The sequence below is a fragment of the Sminthopsis crassicaudata genome, chromosome 1 (assembly GCF_048593235.1).
Source record: "Sminthopsis crassicaudata isolate SCR6 chromosome 1, ASM4859323v1, whole genome shotgun sequence".
In the NCBI taxonomy this organism is placed as follows: domain Eukaryota; kingdom Metazoa; phylum Chordata; class Mammalia; order Dasyuromorphia; family Dasyuridae; genus Sminthopsis; species Sminthopsis crassicaudata.
Genome location: NC_133617.1, coordinates 551,436,474 through 551,455,647, shown reverse-complemented (window position 1 = coordinate 551,455,647; position 19,174 = coordinate 551,436,474).

Below are 19,174 nucleotides of genomic sequence, written 5' to 3'. Positions count from 1 at the left end.
TCATGGAAAATATATTTCCATATTAACCATATTGTAAAAAGAAAAAAAAAAGCAAGAAAAAATGAGGAAAAAAAATCAATCTGCTATTTAGAATTCAAGTTCTCTTTTCTGGAAATGGATAGCATTTTTCATCATGAGTCACTTGGAATTGTCATGAATCATCGCAATCATCAGAATAGCTAAGTCTTAAGTCTTTCAAAGTTGTCATTGCTACGATATTGCTGTTATTGTGTACAATATCCTCCTGGTTCTGCTCACTTTATTTTGCATTAAATTCATATGTCTCCCTGGGTTTTTCTAAACCTGCATCATTTGTTACCAAGCATATACCACAACTTGTTCAGCCATCCCCCAATTGATGGGCATCCCCTTAACTTCCAATTCTTTACTATCACAAAAAAAGCTGCTATAAATATTTTTCGTACATATGGGTTCCCCCAACCTTTTAAAAAATCTCTTTGGAGCAAAGGGTATATACATTTTATAATTCTTTTGGCATAGTTCCAAATTGTTCTCCAGAATGGTAGATTAGTTTTGGCTCCAGGAATATTACGTTAGTGTATCTATTGTCATTTTTCTAATGGATGTGAGATGGTACCTCGGAGTCATTTTAAATTATATTTCTTTAATCAATAGTGATTTACAACATTTTTCATGTGCCTATTGATAGATTTAATTTTTTCTTCTAAAAATTGCCAGTTAAAAAAAAAAAAAACTGCTTCAGCACACACACACAGACACACACACACACACACACACACACACACACACACAAATTTGTCTATTCAGTTTCCTAATATTTGAAAAATGAGATGTTTATCAGAGAAACTTAATATAATCCCCTCCCCTCTTCAAACCCTCCAATTTCTTGCTTTTCTTCTAATTTTGGTTTGATTGATTTTGTTTGTGTAAGAGCTTTTTAATTTCATGTAATCAAAATTATCCATTTTATCTTTAGTAATCCTAAGCAATAACTTTTTCTTTTATCCATAGATATGACAGGTAATCCCCCCCCATCCTTCCCTGATTTGCTGATATCACTCTTTTATCCAAATAATGTACCCATTTTAATCTTATCATGGTATTCAATGTGAGATGTTGGTCTATACCTAGTTTTACCAGACTGCTTTCCAGTTTTCCCAGCAGTTTTGGTCTCAGGATGTTCCTTAGTTCTGGATTTATCAAAGACTAAATTTTCCAACTACCCTATCCATCCTCAAAATCTATTTTGCTTCTGACTACTCTTTCCCTTAACCTGTCCTTCCCTTATCATTTTCCCTAGCCTTCTTTTGCTTAGCCTCTTCTCCTCCTCCTTCCCTGTTGTATAAGATGAATTTCTATACACAGCAGGTGAGATTCAAGCATTGCCTCCTGCCCATTTCCCCCTCCACTGTAAATACATTTCATTACACATTTCTTTTAGGAGAGAAAATTTTCTCCATCCTTTCTCTCTTTTCACTCTTTTCCCAATACATCCCTCTTTCTCATTCTTCCATTCTTTTTTTGGGGTCATCCAAATAATAATTGATTGACACCCATGGCCTTTGACTATGTAAACTATAGTTGTCCTAATAATGACAAAGTTCTTTTTTTTTTTAATTTAATAGTTTTTATTTACCACATATATGCATGGGTAATTTTACAACATTGACAATTGCCAAACCTTTTGTTCTAATTTTTCCCCTCCTTCCCCCCTTCATTTCCCCTCCCCAAGATGGCAGGTTGACCAATACATGCTAAATATGTTAAAGTATAAATTAAATACAATACATGCATACATATCCATATAGTTGTTTTGCTGTACAAAAGGAATCGGACTTTGAAATAGTGTACAATTAGCCTGTGAAGGAAATCCAAAATGCAGGCGGACAAAAATAGAGGGATTGGGAATTCTGTGTAGTGGTTCATAGTCATCTCCCAGAATTCTTTTGCTGGGTGTAGCTGGTTCAGTTCATTACTGCTCTGTTGGAACTGATTTAGTTCATCTCATTGTTGAAAATGGCCATGTCCATCAGAATTGATCATCATATAGTATTGCTGTTGAAGTATATAATGATCTCCTGATGACAAAGTTCTTAGAAGGGTCATGTATCATCCAAATAGGAATGTAAATAGTTTAATTCTATTAAGTCTCTTATGATTTCTCTTTCATATTTCTCTTTTTATGTTCTCCTGTTCTCCCTCTGTTCTGGAAATGCTACTAGGACCCCTGCTTCTTTGTGACCGTAAACAATTCTCTCTGTCCTGGAACAGTGACTTGGAAATGGATAATGGGCAATAAAATTTGGCAAGCAGCAGCCAGTCCTATGCCCAATGCCCACACAGGGATTCCCTGTAATATTTTTTCTGACCATGTATCTAATTCCTTTATAGTTTCTGGATGGTGAGAACTCCCAGAACTGTTGTTATTATTGCTGCTATTGTCCTACTTGCTGGGCCCACGATTAGTATGGCTGCTATGCTGCTGAGTTTCAGCCTTCACCCCAATATTATTAACCTCTCCTTCCAATCTCCTAAGTAGTCTTGGACTGGAAAAGTGGGTTATGCGATCACATAACTGATCTGATGCATTATTTTGAAGTTGTTTGGAGAGGAACACTGGAAAAATTCAGCTAGAATGACCTTTCTAGTCTGCCATTTTGGCTATGTCTCTATCAAGTGTCTTTTAAAAAAGTTTTATTGATCCCTCCCCCTTTTTTTTAAGTTACTTATAGACTCTCTTATCTCACCCATGAACTCTTTTTTACAAATAAACAAATAACACACAAATAAAACTAGTTAAGACACAAAACAAAAAGTTGCCTTCTGATATTACCTCTCTGTTGCTTAGAGGAAAAATTCAATCCTCATAGCCTCATCTGTTTTCTAGAACCAAGATTTCATCAAAACTACCTAAAATAGAATGTTTATTTCTATTTGCAGATACATCCTCCTACAGTATTACAAAATTGCAAAAAAAAAAAAAAAAAAAAAAAAAAAAAAAGTGCCAAATCTTTTTTTTTTTTTGGGTCAGGTTTGTATTGTACCTCTTCAACTTATCTTTCATAGTCTCTGAACAGATAAATTTTCACTTGTTATAAGTTTATTTTCTAGATTTTGGCTCCCTCTTGTGGAGAAATGTTTTAATGTTTGCTTGCAACCCAAATTGTAGAATGTTGTGATGAATGTTATGTTAACCTGAAGAGTTTGATCATTATTTCCTTTAATCTGTACCCAGTTGCTTTGATTTTTTTTTTTTTTTTTTTATATAATGGTGCTCTGTTACAATATATTAGTTTCAGTTCATATTGATTTTGCTGTTTTTACCGATCTGAACACAATACATTCGACATAAATTGTTTTTTTGGCACATGAAATAAACTATTCTTAGCCCAATTTACAATGTTATTAAAATGGCAATGTTTTTTGTTCCTAATTATGATATCAAAATGAGAAAACATTTTTTACTGGAAAGCAATCTTCTCTTATGGTAATAATAATAATAATAACAATTTTTATAATATTTTAAGATTTATAAAACAAATATTTCACAATACACAAATAGCAAAGTACTATTGACAACATGAATCTTATAGTTCCACTTAATAGTGGAGTATAAAGGTAAGGAATGTGAAGGTTAAAAGGCTTAAATATTAGAATTGAGATTTGAGCTTCTACCTCTCGAAATATCTTCTCCAAGGGTTATGAAGCTCAATTTTCAGCAAGACTGTTCCTGATCAACTTCCTATTGTTCAAAGTAGAATAGACTTTTAATGAGATCAAGTGTGATCTAATGAATAAAATATTGTCAAGCCTAGGGACTTAAACCCTAGTTATTGTGTGACCTTAGACCTTAGACAAATCACTTCACCTAATTCTTACCTGCCAAATGGAAATAATAATAACACCTTCCTTAGCTTTTATGAAAATCATTTCAAACACTTTATGTACTTTATAAATGTAAGATTTTAATATTTTATCACAAACCCTTATCTTTATCATATACAATGGGAATAAACAATAGGTTCCCTCGATGTGCTGCAGCTAGAGCAGATCAGAAGGCCTGCTATTTATCTTTCCCCATTACATATTTACATAATGCTTTAAATATGTAAACGACTTTACTTACTGAACATGATTTGATCTTCAACACTTTTTTTTAAAAGAACTTATTATGAATATTGTTCTATTCATTTTACACACGAAGAAGCTAAAAGTCATAAAGTTTAAATAATTTGTCTCTGGTTAAACAGCTATTCATTATGCATCAGAGGCAGAATTCTACCCTATAAGCTGTTAAGTACATTGCCTCTCCTTTAAATTCTTTTTTCATGCCAAATATGAATTTAGTCATGCTTCTTTCACCAATCCATTCAGCTTAGGTAATGAAATCAAATATACCTTGAGGGGCAGATGTTAACTTCAATTCCATTTCTTTTCTTAAATGCATAGAGCATGAAGTGTATGATGGGAGAATTCATGCCTAATATATTTTGTTTCTTTATTGCAGCATTCTTAGCTTTTTAATGTGATAAACTCCTTTGGAAATCTGTTAAAACCATATGAGAACACATATTAAAAATAATATTTTAAGTAAATAAGATAAAATACAAAATAGTGTAAAGGAAATAAATTATACTGAAATATATACATATATTTATAACTACATATGCACACACTTTTTTTTTGCAGTAAAGTATCTCTTTATTTTTATTTTTTTAAAATTTTATTTATTTATAATTTTTTTGACAGCATATATTCATGAGTAATTTTTTTTTTTATAACATTATCCCTTGTATTCATTTTTCCAAATTATCCCCTCCCTCCCTCTACTCCCTTCCCTAGATGACAGGCAATCCCATACATTTTACATGTGTTACAATATAACCTAGATACAATATATGTGTGTAAATCCAATTTTCTTGTTGCACGTTAAGTATTAGATTCCGAAGGTATAAGTAACCTGGGTAGATAGACAGTAGTGCTAACAATTTACATTCACTTCCCAGTGTTCCTTCTCTGGGTGTAGTTGTTTCTGTCCATCATTGATCAACTGGAAGTGAGTTGGGTCTTCTTTATGTTGAAGATATCCACTTCCATCAGAATACATCTTCATACAACATTGAAGGCACACACATATCTTTTAACTGATTTATGGACCTGAAGTAAAAACCCTTGCTCTATAGGAAGTATGAAACTTCTCATGTAGAATACAAACTCTTGTTGGACCAACACTAAGTATTAATAATTCATTTGATGGAACTTTAGAGATTATTTATTATAGTCTGACTACTTTTACATGTGGTCAAATTGAGGCTCCTCAAAATAAAATAACTTAGAGTCTCCAGTATTAAGTGGCAGAACTATAAATTTATTCTAAATTGTTAGGGGACTTGAAGAAGACCAAAATAAGTTACTAGGTTAGAGCTGAGCTACAGTGTGTCCCATAGAAGCTCATAATGCTCTGTCACAAGTCAGATACAAATATTCGCTATCAACATTTGGGGTGGATTCTCTCACTTTGTGCATCTTCTGAACTCATTCAATGCTTCTTTGCTCGTAGAGCCCAGCACCTTCTTCCATAGGAAAGTGAGCATTACAATCCTTAAAAGGCTGCTCAGATATGCCATGTCATATAACAATTCTAAAGTTCTTAAGAGAAACCTTGAGAGTGTCCTTGTATTGCTTTTTTCTGACCACTTTGTGAACACTTGCCATTTTACCATTTCTATCCTCAAAGTCCTGGGGCAATAGGTGAGGGAGGATGTTGATTGCAATTGTTCTTTGAAAAATATGGTAATACTAATAAGTCAGTAGACAATATTGTTAAGTGGGGAAAGGGAAATTAGAAAAACAATGTGATTCCCACAGGAAGCCACACAACTGTACAATTTCACCTGAACCTTTAGCGTAGTAAGTCTTTCCTAATTGATTCCCTATCTCACTCTCACAAAAACTTTTCTAAAATGTTTCTCCTCAAGCCTTTCACACTTCCTCTCCTTGCCACATTCTTGGCTGAGGACCTTGACATTTATTATTGAGAAAATAGAGAGTATTAGATATTTAATCCTTCTTTTTCTGTTCTCTTCATCTCAAAATCTCTTGATTTAACCCCACCCCCACCTCCCACCCAGTCTTCTCTTTTCCCTAATTCTCTTATAATGAGGTAACTCTTTTCTGGAAAGACTAACTCCTTTACAAATACCCTTTATCCCATCCCTTTGCATCTTTAACAAATTACAATCTCAATTGTGGTCCCTTGCTAATTTTTAACCTCTGTTCCTTCTTTATGCGATCTAATTGTCTCCATTTTTCTGTAATTATGTTTTATTTTGTGATTAAACAAAAGTTCAATAATAATATTGTACAATTTAAAAAGTATTATTTTATGAATGGTTTTCATGATAAATAGCTATAAAGACAGGCATATATATAGCGAGTATTTTTATTGGCAAAATTGTTACTCTTTTTTTTTTTTTCAAGCCCTCATTGAAATTAGTATTTTGTCTTTATAATAGCTACATTAGAAAAACATGTTTCACATAAAAAAGTATAATGGATGCTATAGAAGATTGAAACTCTCGTTAGCTAACACAGGTTTAATTATTATATTTATCCAGATAACTAATACATCAATATACCTATTCTCTCTGGAATTTCAGATATGCACTTCTAAATTACTTTTGGACATTTCAAAATGGATTCCTGAGAGGCATTTCAAACACATATTCAAAACAGAATTTAATACCTTTTCCCCAAACCCCAAAAAGTCTTTTGAATTGTTTCTGTTGAGGGCACTACCATTCTTCTAGTTTCATAGGTCTGTAACCTCAGGGTTATCTTTGACCATGCTTTCTCCCTTATGTCATACATTTAATCTCCATAATTAAATCTTGTACTACCTCTATAACATATCTTTCATCAGTCTCCTTCTCTCTGCTTGGTTGACTGACAGCTTTTATCATCTTTTGCTTAGATTATTGCAATTCTAATTTTTCTTCTGCAATTTCACTCCTTTCTTCACTTTAATCCATCCTGTAATGGCTGTTGAAGTAATTCTAAAAAGGAACAGGCCATTTCTCTACTCAATAAACTCCAATGGCTACAAATGTCCTGTTTCACTTTTAAAGACCTTCCCAATTTGTGCTCTACCAAAATTCCTAACCTTGCTAGCCACTCCTCTCCTTACTATCTCAGGGGCCTAATTAGACTGGCCTTCTTGACATTCCTTACAAATGGCATTCCATCTCCTGACTCTGTGACTTGCACTAGTGGTTAAACACATTAGTTATGACCTTTATTTTTGCCTCTTAGAATCCTACATTTCCTTCAAAACCAAGCTCAAATATCACTTCTGCATGAAGTCTTTTTTTAACCTCTAACTTTCTAGTTTCCATCCTAACAGTTTGTCTTGTATTTATTTCACATAGCAGAGGTTTGCTTATATAATTAAGGGTGGTTTCCCCTTGATATTATGTAAGCTTTTTGAAATAAAGGAGTATTTCAATTTATTTTTACCCTTAGACCCCCTAGGACAATACCTATTACATACTAGGAACTTAATAAATGCATGGTGTTTGATTACTAACCAATGAATTCTTTTCTTTATTTGAAATCAAAACATAAGATTTTTAGATTCAAATACTTGTTTCAAAGAACTATCACAAGACTATTAGTTATTTTTGTTCAAATGTACCAAATATAAAATTGTTAATGGAAAATGGACTTTTTATTCATTCATATTTAGATATAACCAGACCTTTAAAATACAATTAGACTTACATCTATAGAATGGTCAAGTGATAAGCATAATCTTTGCTTTCTTCCTAATTCATTTTTTAGGTTAGATATTTTAAAATATGACAACACATGTCATATTTATATGACATATATGACATTTATAGGACAAACATAAATTTATTGTTTAATTGTTGTTGTTTTTCAGTTGTTTCAGTCATATCCAACTCTCCATCACCCCATTCTGATTTTTGTCTTAGTTTTTTGGCAAAGATGCTCTAGTGGCTTGCCATTTCCTTCTCTAACTGAGGCAAACAGATTTAATTGAGTTGCCTAGAGTCATAGCTATTAAATAGCTGAGGCTGAATTTGAAATCATGAAGATGACTCTTCCAGACTATAAGCTTGACACTTTATCCACCATATTATCTAGCTGCTTCATTGTTTATAGCTTTCATATTTTCACAAATACAAAATCACCTTGCTTTTTCTGAATCAGAATATGAATTTGACAACCTTTCATTGATTTATTTAGAGATTATTCCATTTTTGAAAAATACATATATCAAACAGGCACATTTCGGTACAAATTTTTTGCATGAAAGAAACATTCATTTTCATTGTTATTACTAAAAATATGAAAATTTATTCTTTTTGTTTTTAAAGATTTCAAAGTTCTCTAACTCAAGAAAATTAGTATTGTCTGTACAATGGATAATGTTGTAAAAAAATTACCTATGAATATGTACTGTCAAAGAAAATGTTATAATTATAAAAATTAATTTAAAAAAAAGACATTGGAAAAGAAAAAAAAATTTGTATTGTCTGCAACAACAGAGAAGAGTTCTCTTCCCATATCAACACACAATTTTGCAAAAAGGCTTTTATTTCAAAGGTCTATTTTTTTTATAAAGTTGATGACTGTTATAACAATTTGAAAAGCCACCTGTAGTTCTACACTTTTATTTTTAGATATAAGTGATTGATTGTTTATCAAACAATATGTACAATTCTCAAGGGCCAAATTTTTATCTACTGCTGGTGTTTCATACTAATATTAAGTCCTGTCTGAGCAAAATGAATACAATTTTCTTAACTTATATAATTTTGTTTAACAACTATGTCAATTTCACTGAAAATTTCTCTTGCTTTGGCATTAATAGGTTTAAAAAAACAAATAATCTATAATAACAATTTCAACAATATATTATACATACGAATCAAATAAACAATTTTAATTATATTGATTTTTCATCCTCCTGTAATGAAAAATAGATTCCAGTTTCTCAGCTTATTGATGACAAAGGGCTCCAGTTGTAGAGACAGTTCTCTTTATCATAATATTGTCTGCAGGTAGAACCATGTAAAACTATTTCGCAAATGACTCACCATGCAACAGTTTTGCTACATTAATAGCTGCAAATATATGAATGCTTCTCCCAAGAGGCAGCTAAGTGGCTTCTAGAGGCAGGAAAGAATGCTGACTCTGCAGTAGGAAGATCAAATCTAGTTTCAGACACTTATTTGCCATGTGATTCTGGCCAAGTCATTTAACCTTTGTCTATCTGTTTCCTCAACTGTAAAATGGGGATATAATAGCACAACATTTACCTCACTGGATTGTGGTGACGATCAAATGGAACAATATTTTAAAGTGCTGAGCACATTATCTGTACATGGTAGGAGGTTTATGCAGTTATTCTCTTTCTTCCTGTTTTATTAGATTTTTCACACAAAGAACTCCAGATGTAAAGACAGTTCTCTTTACCATAATATTATCTGCAAATGGAACTATTTAAAGCTACTTTTCAAATGATTCACCATGCAATATTTATACCATGTTAATAGTTGCACACACACACACACATACATATATACATGCTGGATCTGAAATAGGAAGATCATGTCATGTCCTCTATGAGCAAACATAACTCCATTGATTGGCAGTGAACAATTTTCACAGTTTAGACTGGATATACTTTTCTAGGCTTATTTTACATTAGACCGCCTTGTATGCCCTATGATCCAGTAAGACTTATCTTCTTTCACATTCTCCATATGTAATACTCCATATCTCATTTCTATGTTTTTGTCCTGTCTCTCCTGCCTCGAATGTGCTCCCTCCTCAACTATGCCTCTTATACTCCCCTTATTCCCTTCAAGAATTTGCTCAAATGCTATTTTCTATATGCAACCTTTCTCAATTCCCTGAAATGAGAATTCCCTTTCCCCTAAAACACATTTTATCTATTTTTGTATCTACATATATATTTTGGCTCAGCTGATAGAGTGCAAGATTTTTTTTATTGTTTCACTTTGCTTCTATCCCTCATGTTTAGTCAAGAGTCTGTTATATAGTAGGCACTTAAATAACTGTTAATTAATTTACTGGTTAGGAGTCTTAAGGAACTTTATATAATGCAAGAAATTTTTTTGATATCTGAATTTTTTTTAAGTCTCACACATTTTCTTACTTTGCTAATGTATTCTATATATTGTGTTCTAGATGCTTTCTCTATTATTTGTTTTATACTCTCTGTAAATAAAATATAATTACAAAGAAAACTCTAGGTTTTCCTCTGTATCACTGACAGTACTCATCACACCAATGACAAATGTATTGAATCATTTTTTCTGGATGTGAAATTTTTACTTGGAATTTCTTTGTTTATATTACCTAAACTGTTTACTTTTGTCTTTGCTTGTATGAATTTCAATTGCTCCAGGGAATTTTCTTTTCAAAGTCATTATATTTTTAACTGTTTATCATGAAAGGATTTTTTTTCACTTTTAAAAATGAATCTTGACATAATATCTTCTAATATCTTGACATAAGGAAGAAATTATTTCTGCCCAAGATCACCTATCATCAAAAGCTAATCAAAAAACATGAATTAAGTGCCTATTATGTGCCAGACATTGTGCCAAGTACTGTGCATACTAAGACACAAATGAAATATTTCTTTTCCTCAAGGAATTTATATTCTGTTAATGGAAATGATAATAATAACTAGCATTTATATAGCACTTTAAGATTTGCAAAGCACTTTAAAATATTTAATCTCATTTTATTCTCTCAATATCAGGAAGTATTGTAGTAAGAAAATTTCAATATATTATATAATAAGGATTATCATAATCTTATTTTGCTAAAGCAGATTGAGATTAAGTTATTTACTCAAGGTCACACAACTGTTGCTTAAGGACACTTATAATGGTCTTTGCTGATTCCTGTTCTAATACTTTATCCACGCCATTACTTAGCTGCACTCATATTCATATACACATAGAGAGAGTCCCTAATGACTGATGGACCAGGAAAGGCCCTATATAAGAATAATATTTGAATGTAACTTTGAAGAAAGTACAGCATTCTCTATAGGATAAGTGAGAAGACACTAAAATTTAGACCTAGGGGTCAACCAATGCATGGAAATGAGACATATAATGCTGTTTGTAAGGGCTGTAAGTACTCCAGTTTGTTGAGAATGTAGAGTATGTTATGTGAAGGAAAATAATGTACAAAAAACTGGAAAGGTAGTTTGAAAAGGTTTTAAATATTAAGCAGAGACATATGTGTTTATCCTAAAGGAAAAAATGGAGAACAAAGGGAAAGAAATAAGCATTTACAGAGTGCTTATTATGTGCCAGGCATTGTGCTAAATGCTGGGAAATAGGTGTTATTATTATCCTCATTTTTATAGTTGATGAAACTGAGACAAATAGAGGTTCAGTGGCTTGCTCAAGGTTACACAGGTAGTAAGTGTCTAAGATTACATTTGATTTTAGAACTTCCTAACTTCAGGTCCAATGTTTTTCACCAGCAGTTAAAGAAGCTAGAGGTTTTTGAAGGGTAAAGTACCATAGTCAGACTTGTGTTTTAAGAATATCTCTTCGTGGAGACTGAATGTAAATCAATACATGCTATGTTCATTTTTCTTCTTCTTCTTTTTTTTTTGTGGTTTTTCTCTTTTGTTCTGATTTATCTCTCCTAATATGATTCATAAATAAATATGTATAAAAATTAATGTACATGCATAACCAGAAAAAAATTAAAAAGGGAAAAAAAGAATATTTCTTTGGCATCTGGATGAAGTCTACAATCACCAAAACTATGAATATTTCATTTCACAAATAACAAAAATAGGATTGCATGTGAAATTGTGAACTTGTATTATGCTATTTAAAAGTATATATTTAATTGAATACTAAAAAAATGCAGTTTTTGATATCTACTTCTAAACTTCTTTTGTTTTTCTTTTGGATATTTTAATGTTGTACTGATGCTCTCTCCCCCCCCCCCCCACCTCTTTGTACTTTTATTATTTGTACTTTTTATTATTCTTCAAAAAAAACAACAACACCAAACCATCTCTTGGAACAAATAAGTATGATCAAGCAAAACAAATCAACACATTGATATTGGTTCCATCTGAAAATGTGTATAAGATCTCAGGGTCTTTGTTGACATCAGTGCTTTACCATTTAGCACCTGGTAGCTTTCTTGGTTCTGCAACTGTTTCTTGGTATAGTCAGTCATTTTTATGGTGGGGGTGAGGTAAGGCAGGTTAGGTACTGAATCTTTCTCTTGTCCCTCATTCCTAACATCTTGCTTCCTTTTAATTCTCTTGGTTTCTGACTTTGAGCCTTTTGTTCAAGCTTAGGTGGTTGAGAAGCACATTCCCTGAGCTTTCCAGGGAGCAGCTAAAATTGGCCATTCCATTCTCCTTCCCTGATCCTACAATTCTAGAAAAGGTGGTAAATTGAGATGGGGATAGAGTAGGGGGATTATATTTAAATGAAATGTAAATTTGCCTCTGAAACTTCAACCTAGTGCTCCCAGTTTTGCTTTTAAATAAAACAATCTTTCTCTCATATGACAGACATTTTTCATGTTTAACCTCATGTCTTCTCTTCTCTAGGCTAAATATCCTTAATTCTGTCTCCACTGATTTTCCTATGTTATTTATTTATGACCCTTCATTATGTTGTTTTTCCATCCTCTATACTCTCTAACTTAGTGTCCTTCTTAAAATGCAAGACCAAGAAGAAAATATAGTAAGTGAGATATGGTATGATCAGGGCAGTGTAACATATTTTATTCTCAGGTACTGTTTCTCTCAAAACGTTTTATTATTGCATTCATTTTCTTGGCTGCCACATTACAGCTGACATACTGAGCTCACAGTTTATTTATTCCTCCAAATCTAACCCATCTTGTTTCTTTGAATCCAGATGTACCTCTTTATAGTGAAGTTCTGGATTTGAGCATGACTCTTTCTGTCTCTCTTTCTTTTCTTCTTTTCCCTCCTTCCTTTCTCTCCCTTTCCAATCTACCTACCATTACAGTGGCAGAGCTGAGATTCCTGGAAATGGACTACCAATTTACAGCTAAGATTCAATTATCTTCAGATTCTGAGGTATACCTCTTGTGGAGGAAGATGCACTCCTGTTAATCTATTAATCACCACTAATTGCTTAGCCCCAATAAAATGCCTCTCCTACTGAGTTATCTACTTTTAATAACTCAAATCAGTGTCTTCTAGTGCCTTTTTTTTTGGGAGGTAACACTCAGAAGACCCAACTTTCTGCCACTTATGAAATCAATAGTATTTATTTAATTGTCTCCAAATAGTAATTTGACTTACCATTTTAACCTGCCAAACTCTAAAACAATTCTATGCAAATGATCTGAGGGACTGCAATGCTCATATGAGAAACAGTTTGCTATTCAGTCTTCAAAATAATCTCTGTGTCTCCTCATATTTGGTCAGAAAAGCTATTTCTTCACATGTGTATTTTATTTGTTCTTCATAAACAGTTTTTTTTCTTTCAGTAATCAAACTGTTTATGTATAAGAGAGGAGGTACATAATTTCCATATCTTTTCTTGCACAAGAGTTTTTTGATCTTTCAAAGAAATGAAATCCTTGCATATGAAAGATGTGATAATTTATAATAGAGTTTTTATTGTTGTTATATACCTAAAATATTATAGGATCACAGATCTAATCCCCAAAGCCACTTGAGCAGTCATTTATTCCAACCCCTTCAATTTACAGAAGAGAAAATGAGATCTAGAAGTATGAACTGACTTGCCCATCTAGTCCACAATCTGAACTCAGGTTCTGTGCTCTTTCTGCTGTAACAAGAAGAAAATGTGAAGTATCTCATATCAAAAACAACGGATCAGAAAACAGATTGAAGAGAAAAATATTTAAGAATCATTGAACAACCTGAAGACTAAAATGAAAAAAGAAGTCTAAACATTATCTTTTAAGAAATTAATTGCCAATAATAAAGATCAGTGGTTCCTTATGGATTAAAAACTCTCCTTGCAATCAGAGTAACATTTTATATAGTTTGGTGGTTATAAAAAGTCTGGTGACATAGACTAAATTATCTATGACTGACCTATATTAGAAGTAAGGATGAGTTTACATTTGGCATAATCCCTGCCAGAGGGAATCTGCAAAATCTAAACCTATGGGGAAAACACAGAATTGAGAAACACCCTCTGGAAATTACCAAACCAAATATCTCTCCCTCAGTTCTTCAAACTATATCCCTCCATTCCCCTCCCCTCCAACCCTTTACTAGACAGAGTCAGTGCTAGGAAAAGCATTTCCTGACTATATTCAATCATCCTCCATCCATTTACTTTATTTCCTTCAAAAGGCAGGGCCAATCTCACTTGTGTATATGATCTCTTGCATAACCTTTTCCAAATTTTTCTACCAAGGCCTATACAGTTGGGTATAAAAATATAATTCATTCAATAAGGAAACAGGAGGAAAATGGGAGAAGGGAGAAGAGAATAAAGAAGAGAATAGATAAAGAGAGGGAAAAGTTTCTTTTGTTAGTCACAAGGGATTAGAAACTGAAGTGGAACCCACCAATGGGGAAATGACTGGACAAGTGTTGTATAAATGTGATGGCACAATGTAAGAAATGATGAAAGAAAAGATTTCACAGAAACCTAGCAAGACTTGTATGAATTGATGTAGAGTAATATGAACAAGACCAGGAGAATTTTGGTTTATACAGTGACAACAATATTATAAAAAAGACAAACAATTTTGAAAGATTTATGAACTCTGTTCAATGTAGTAAGCAATCATGATTCCAGAGAAGTCATGATAGAACATGCTACCCATCTTTTGATTTTTGGACATGATTAAAATAAGAATTTGTTTTGCTTGATTATACATGTTTATATTTGGGATCTTATGTTTTTCTTTCTCTGTCAATGGCGGTGAAGTGGGAAGGAGAGATTTTTGATGGCAAAAAAAATCCTCCAAATCACAAACATTCAGACTATTCTGTGGTTCCACTTATTTGAACAGTTTGAATTCCAAATTGTGTTTATTTAATCTTAATCACTTCAAGCTTTCCACAAGCATATTTTGAAGCTCTTTATTAAATGATTTGCAAATATCTAGGTCAACTCTGTTATTTCTTAAATCAGCAGCCAGTAACATTCTCAAAATGAAAATTAAATTAGTCTGGCATAACATGGTCTTGATGAACTCATTCTGACTATGATTACCATTTCTTTGGTAAGATGTTCATTAACACTTCCTTTGATAATGTTTTAGAATTTTGCCAGAAATAAAAATAAAAATTGATTGGCCTCTGGTTCCAGTTCTGTTCTCCAAAATATTTCATTGATTGACTTCTCTACCTTAAAAAAGAATTACTTATTTCTTGACTGGTTTAATCACTGGCATTTATTGTTCCTAGGGTATGCTGTATGGATTAGGATGAAGTAAGGGTAAAGGGGAGATGAAGTAGGGAAGGTAGACATAATCAAAACATGAAACATAGTGTAGTGGAAAAAGCACCACAGAGAAGAGACTGTAATTCCTTCTAGGATATTTTCTCAAAGAATTAAGGAGCATCAGGTACACTTTTATCATGCAACCAAATATGTGCTTTTATTAGACACTTTGTTATTCCCTTTTTATTAAGAGGAGGCAAGCTATGTACTTTTGTGGGTAATGGAAATATGCATTACCCTGAAAATTAGCTCCTGGTCCTTTTCTTTCTACGGGATAGACTAAAAGGACATTTGCAGTAGCTAATTCTTTTAAGAGTAGACAATTGTGGTTGTAAAACAAAACAAAACAAAAAAACCCTATAATACACAATTGAAAAGTAAGCAGACTTCCCATTTCCACAGTTGAATGACCTTAAAGAATAACAGAATTATGCAATTATTGCTGAAGTGGCACCCATCATTTATCCAGATAGATCTCACCCAGAAGGCTGTTCTACCTAGGGACTGAAAGGGTGTGGTATTCTTATATGGAACCAGTTTTGTGGAACAGGAACAGGAGTTCTCTGACTCCTCAGTGAGATATTTAAAACTTCTTCTATGCTCTTTATATATATATATATATATAAAGAAAACAAATCTAATTTCTTCCTAAAAAAAATTGGTATCAAATTGTCTGTTCAATTTTGAACAAAAACTAAATTACAATGATCTTTTCAAACCAGGGTTTAGATAAAGAGTACAAAACTGTAACCCCAGGTTATGCTCTTTGTTAGATATCACTATCTTTAATCAGTGTGCTAAACAGAAGATTTGCTAAAGGCAAAGAATTCAATTGTGGAAGTCTGTAGAATAGCACAGGACACCATCAAGGAAAAAAGTGAACATATTAACCTTCATGAGTTTAAAAATCATTAGGTTAATGATCATTAATAAATGATTAAGGAATTTGTGTTCTTGATAGTATGATTAATATATGAATTATTTCATGATTTATTCCCTTAATTTAAAAATGAAATGAATAGAAAATAAAACCTTTAAATTACACTTAGAAAACAATCCTAAAAATCAATACAATCTGGATTAAAATCCTTACTCTTATGCATAATGCTTGTGCTACCTTGTTATAGTAACAACTTCTCAATGCACCAAATAATTCTTAATCTAAGATACACTGCATTAGAAGAAAGATTTTCTTCAGTGGGACTTCCTTAGAAGTGAAATCATAAGTCTAAACCTATACTTCACACACCCACAAGAACAAATATTTTATAGACAAAGACGCTGTTGTTATTTAGTTGCGCCTAACTTTTTATGACCCCATTTAGCGTTTTTTTAGCAAAGATTCTAGATTGGTTTTCCATCTCCTTTTCCAATTGATTTTACAGATGAGAAAACTGAAGCAAACAAATAAGTTTAAATGACTTGCCAAGGACAAATAAGCTAGTAAATATTTCAAGCCAGATTTGAAAATGAGTTTTCCTGACTTCAGTTCCTCTGCTCTATCCACTGCACCATCTAGTGGCTTGACATTTGACTTAGTTTTAATTTTTGAAGACCTGATTAATTAAGGGAGAAAAAAAGTTTGTTGGGGGAGTCTATATTTATGATTTTTCCCAACTACCACAATGCCACATATATGTGAGGCAATCGATAGTGAAATAGACAGAAAAAACAGTTTTCACATATTTAGGAGAAAATATTTTGTTATCTGTCATCTCAAAGCAATTAAAAAAAAATGCTTCCAAAGAGCATCCAATTCTGCCTTCAGGATGTTCACAGAGGTAATTTGAGGTTTAAATTGAGTGGGTTCCCTAATGAAGTATGTGATGGGAGATGATGTTGGAATTTTGGGGAGAGGCTTAAAAGGAAGTCTCCATTCCCATTTAATTCTCAGTAATAAGGAAATGATTAGAGAATCTAGGGAAGCAGAGAAGCAGTCCAGAGTACAGAGACCAGTTTTTCCTCTGAAGAATACATTCCTATGATACTAAAAGATCTTTCAGGTTAACTGCTACAGAGAAAGGGATCAAAAATGACATTGAATAAAATGGAGTCAAAATTGAAAACAATTGAAAATCTCTAAATAAATAAATAACCCCACGAATAAAACACCATCATTAAAGTTATTTGTTTAGATTTTTATTACATGAGAACTATAACAGAAAGATGACTTAGATTAGGATGGTTTTATGGTTCTCACCAACCCCATGATTCTACAGTTAACACTGAATTTGAAGTTAAAATATCTGGGTTTAAAAACCCATCTTTGTAGTACACTGTTTGGATACCTTCTTCAGTAAAACATTTTTCAGAAAACCAGAAAAGTGATTTCTACTTTTATGCAAAATCTCTATAATCCCTAGAGTTGTTCAGTATTGTGTTTTAAATTGTGAGAATGTTTCAGTTACTTTCCTTTTGAATTGTATATATTTCAGAAAATGAATAAACAAGCTCTTTAACTGGTACAAACTGAAGCACAAGGGGTAATGAATGTAAGCAAAAGAGTCATGGGTAGGAGAAATCTGAAAGCTGGATCAGGGCTTTATCCACTAATTCATGCTGCCTCACTCTGTTTTCAAGTATTTAGGCATAAGGAAGATTTTTACCAATTTTCTCTTGTCAGATCTCAAGAATTACACTAGTTTTTCATAACTTACTTTAAACCTTTATTGAAACCCAATTAGTGCCTAAGAAATTTCAATTGTACTTTATGTTTACATTTATAAAAAGCATCTACAGCTTTATGGGATCCTCAAAGCCATAGTATTTTAAACAGTTCTTAACTACTTTCTGAATGATTTATGAAATAATGGGATGAATTAAATATTTGAATATGAATTATTTTTATTTTTTAAAAAGAAAACAATATAATATATAACAACTATACACAATAACTATAAATAACAATAATATTAACATATTTGATAACAATTACTCCTGGAATTTTTAATAAACAGAAATAAACTTTACTTTTCTGCTCTAAATCCCCAGAGTCTAATGGTAGTAAATATACTTACAGTAAACATTACAGATATATTATTGATGTAATTGTGTAATGTTTGCTTTTAACTAGGAGAGCATTAGTGCTCTGTTTTTGTAATATAAAATAAATTGAATTTTATTTTACTTCTTTTTTTTTAGACTGCCATGTCTTTACCCAAATATTTCTCACCACACCTCACCTCTCTGGTTTCCCGACTTCTGTGATTTTAAATTTTCTTATCTATTAGTTGAATAAGAGCATAGATGACATATTTATCAAATTGGGAGATGACACCTGGCTGAAAGGGACATATATTTTTTTTAAGGTGTATTGGAGAAAAACAGAGGATGAAAAAAGATAAGAGATTGTCAACTGAAATGAATATGATGATAACTAATTACAAAAAGGAGGGAGAGCTGCTCAATTTTGTTTTTGTTTTCTATGCTGAGGAAATAATAGAACAAATACAGTTACAGGAGATTTTGCCCAAGATGATTAAGGAGATAGGGGAATACCCAACTTTCTATAATGAATCAGTAGGCCCAGTTATCTCTGAGTACTGAAAGAATAAGTAGATGTGATTACTGAACCATTGTCAGTGATTTTTTTTTTTTTTTTAATTGTGGGGAATGGAAAACATCACAGGATTGGAAAAGGGAAAATATTTTATTTATTTATTTTTGCTGAGGTAATTGGG